Here is a 4,218-nt window from a genome sequence, read left to right on the forward strand (position 1 = left end):
TTAGGAATTGGTTGTTGCTATGAATATGCTTCTAAGTTCATTAAAACAAACAAGCAAGACAAAATCCACAATAGTGGCACTGGCTGTGGTTTTATCTTGTTTTTTTTGTTTCTGTGGTGTATTATTTTAACTAGATATGCCTTCTTGGCCATGTAATATTGTGGGCCTATATTTGCACATGGGCACCTTTTAATTGTATTGTCAAATTATTATTAATTTTAATCCTATTTGTTTTTTTTAATCTTAACACCAATTCCTGTCCAGGGACTACAGATGAAAATTAGCCTTGTGGCTGTAATCTGGCTCAATTGTATACTGTGCACTGTCCCTGCTAAATAAACAATAAATAAAATGAATGAATGACAATGGTTGTGCCACCCTGACATGTACTATTGCTGAAACGTCACTGACCCGTATTATATACAGGGGCTCTAAATGAACACTAGCCAAGCACCCAACTGTTGGTGAAATTTCGGTTTGGCTTTCAGAAAAGACCAACTTCCTAGCCACTTTGACCCATTAATGAGTGTGTTTGCTAGATCAGTATACTAGCCATTTTGGCTGGTGATGAAAAAAGTTAATTTAGAGCCCTGTTTATGCAGCATGTATAGGCCTACTGTATATATAGGCTACAGTATATACTGTATATGGGTAGATGACGTGACGTGTGAATTTTGCTGTTGCAGGCTCTTAAAATTAAGTAAATTCATGCTTTCAAAATTGTCAATGCTTTAAATGATTCAACTAATGTCGTTGTTGTGAAAAAGTAATGTGTAATAAATCCAGAGCTTAAATAAGTATACTTAATTTTGAGTCAAATGTCACATTTGTCCTATGGTGTGACTGAGGCAAGCCTGGTTCTCCATATTAAAACATTTTTAAATAAATAATCAAAGCTCAGTCATTTGTCTAAACAACCCTGGCATGTTTTTCAAGGTGTCTATTTTAGCAAGTGGCAATGCTTAATTTTTTTCCTGTTTATCTGAGACCGTATGGACTTATGAAACTTTGTCACAGAAAATAATGTCCTGTGGTGTGACATCATTTTTTTGGTTAATTCTGTGGATAATTATCTATTGTTGAAGCTCCAGCGTTACATAAATTGTGACTTTAGACCCTTAAGAAGCCAATGACAAGGGTGGATTTTAGATTTTTCTCTCAGAGTTCTTCAGTCAATCAATTATGTTTTGCTACCACAAGATGTATTAGTTTTGTAGTCCTTTGGTGTGACAGCCATAAAATACATTTTGAAAATAGTGTATATTTTTCATATTTTTTTCTTATGTAGATGTATGAAAATGCATCTTACTAAAGGTGAAATTGTATTTCAGTTGGCAACGACATGGCTTTAAATTAACTCAAAAGCTCAAAAGTCCTATGGTGTGATGGTAAAACTCCTATGGTGTGATGGTAAAAGTCCTATGGTGTGACACTTTGGAGTATCACACCAAAGGACAAACAGGTCACACCAATGGACTAGATATTTGAGAAATAGCTTTTAAAACAACTGGTAGTACATATTTTTTGTTTTGTTGTTTGACTAGATAAATATTGTGTATTCAAATTACTTATTCCTTTATTGGCCTTTGGAATTTATACTTTGATGCATTGTTGATGAATATTTGCTGTTGATTTTAGATACTGTCAAATGATATAAAATGTCATTAATGGTGCTTTAAAACCATAAAATATAACGGTAACAGTGAAGGAAAGATCAGTGAGAGAGTATATAGAGGAGTATAGATGAATAAAGTATGCTGTGGAGAGCTCTATATACAGCATAAATGTGCTGTCCAGCTTGAGATACCAAACAGGCACTGGCCACTACACTCTACAGGTTCAATGGTGTGACAGTCATAGCATACCTACAAAAGTGTGATGGTCATGCCAAGGTCACTCTTCAGTATGAGTCTTATGACCTCTGCAGGTTACATTCAATGACCGCATGGCTGTCATTAAGAGTTACATTAGGCTGATAATCGACGATTCAAAGACTTATAAGTGTAAAGTGTAGGTCCATATTGACTACAACATTATATTATGATCAAAAGACAAAATAATCATGTTGATATATTTGTTTCTGGCTCAGTTTTGCATTTCTGTCCTTTAGCGTGACATGAATGTCCTACGGTGTGACATGTTTTAAACGCTCAAATATTTGTTTGAGCTAAACAATATGTTTGATAAACACTGAATATTGCATTAGGGAAGAACAAATTATCGTCCCTGAAAAGTTAGTATAAATTTGGACAATTTTGAACATTTAAAAGAAAGATATCCCTGTTTTTCCTCGAAGGTTTCTAATAATCTCACATCTAATGGGAAAAAATACTTAAATGGTAATTTCTCATTAAATTAAGACTTTAAAAAATTGCAATAAATATGAAGAGTGTAACAATGTTCATAAAACTCCATCAAGCCATTTCTACATTACTTAATATATTTATTTCTTAACGTCACACTAAAGGACATATTTTCAGCAAATTGCTTTATCAACGTAAATAAATAATCAATGAATAGACCAACATTGTGACCACTTGGATTTTTTGAAAGATTAATTGCTGCATTACGTAGACATATACTTTTTTCCCTCATAAACAATGTTTTGTGAAAAAAATGTTTTTTGCTGCCTATCCGTCATCTACCCATGTATGTATAAAGCTATATGGGTAAACTATAGATGGAGAGAGAGAGAGAGAGAGAGAGAGAGAGAGAGAGAGAGAGAGAGAGAGAGAGAGAGGGAGGTCACTAGTGACTTAGAATCAGTCCCAAAGTCCCAACTCCCACCTCATTAGAATTTAATGAGGGTGAAGGGGTTTACACCGAGTTCTCACAATTCAAACACGTTGCTTGGAGGGTGTACAGCAATCCTGTTAATATTTTATGACAGATTTTAGTGGCCATCTTTCTCTCGTTTTCCTTTTTCTTCTCTCTCTCTCTCTCTCCCCCTCATTCTGTGTGTGTGTGTGTGTGTGTGTGTGTGTGTGTGTGTGTGTGTGTGTGTGTGTGTGTGTGTGTGTGTGTGTGTGTGTGCCAGATAGAACATTTTAGTAGTTAAGTATACACACCCACGCGCAGCAGTTTTTGATGTGGGAACGTTTTTGCGGTGTTCAACTGGTAGCCACAAGTACAGGGCCTTTAGCAGAGTTTGGGTTCACCCCTGCTATGCCCTCTCAATAGAAATGGGGGGTGGGGGTGGGGGTATTTATACAACACAAAGCGTCTTCGACATTTGACATGACACACACTCCTCAAGGTTTTGATGTAGCCTCTTAGTGCAGAAGGGGTCCACGGCGGGCCTATTCACTATTTGCTGAAAATACTCAACTGCAACAACATAGGGAAAGAGAGAGGGGATGAGTTGCGTCTGTGGGGTAATTACGTAAAAACCTTCAGGTGCTCATTGGTATCCAAAATTGCAAACTTGAAGTAGAGAGAGGGAGGGAAAGAGGCACTCTGAATTGCGTTTTGAAAGTCCTTTATTTGTACATGTAAGGACTTCAGTACGGACTTCAGAGTGCCTCAGACCCTCTCTCTCTCTACATCTTGACAACATTGCTATGACATTGCTGTGAGCCTTAAATAATAGATGAGGACATAGCCATTACAATTTCGGTGACAGTAAGGTTATAACCGGCTCTGCGCTAAGGGGCTAAGGCCAGGGGGTCTGTTTATTATCCACAATCAGTGGTGTAGTCTACGTAGAACGCGGGCATACGGAGTATACCCACCTCTAAATTTCAGGGATTTATACTCACTTAAAATTGATTGATCCATTGTTTTGAATAGCACAAATATATACAGTATACCCACTTCAAAAAATGCTCAAATATACAGTATACCCACCATGGATAAGTAGACTACACCACTGTCCACAATTCACATCATAACACACATGGAAATACTGTATGTTTATCATTGCCACTATTCATGACACAATGCATGCACAGTGTTGCCAGATTGGGCGATTACCCGCCAATTGGGCTACTTGAGATGGCATTCTGCGGGTAAAAACAGGAAAAATTGGCAATTTGGCGGGTTTTTTGGCAGTTTTGTGCCCATAGAAATCAATGCAATTTGTTAAAATTGGGCGGAATTTAGCTGAATTTAGCGGAATTTGGCGGTTTTTGAGAACCTTTTGGGCTGGATTTGCTCAGACACATCTGGCAACACTGTGCATGCATGATGCAAGAGAACATCTGTACATCTCTGCATCTG

This window comes from Engraulis encrasicolus, chromosome 18 (genome assembly GCF_034702125.1).
Source record: "Engraulis encrasicolus isolate BLACKSEA-1 chromosome 18, IST_EnEncr_1.0, whole genome shotgun sequence".
Lineage (NCBI taxonomy): Eukaryota > Metazoa > Chordata > Actinopteri > Clupeiformes > Engraulidae > Engraulis > Engraulis encrasicolus.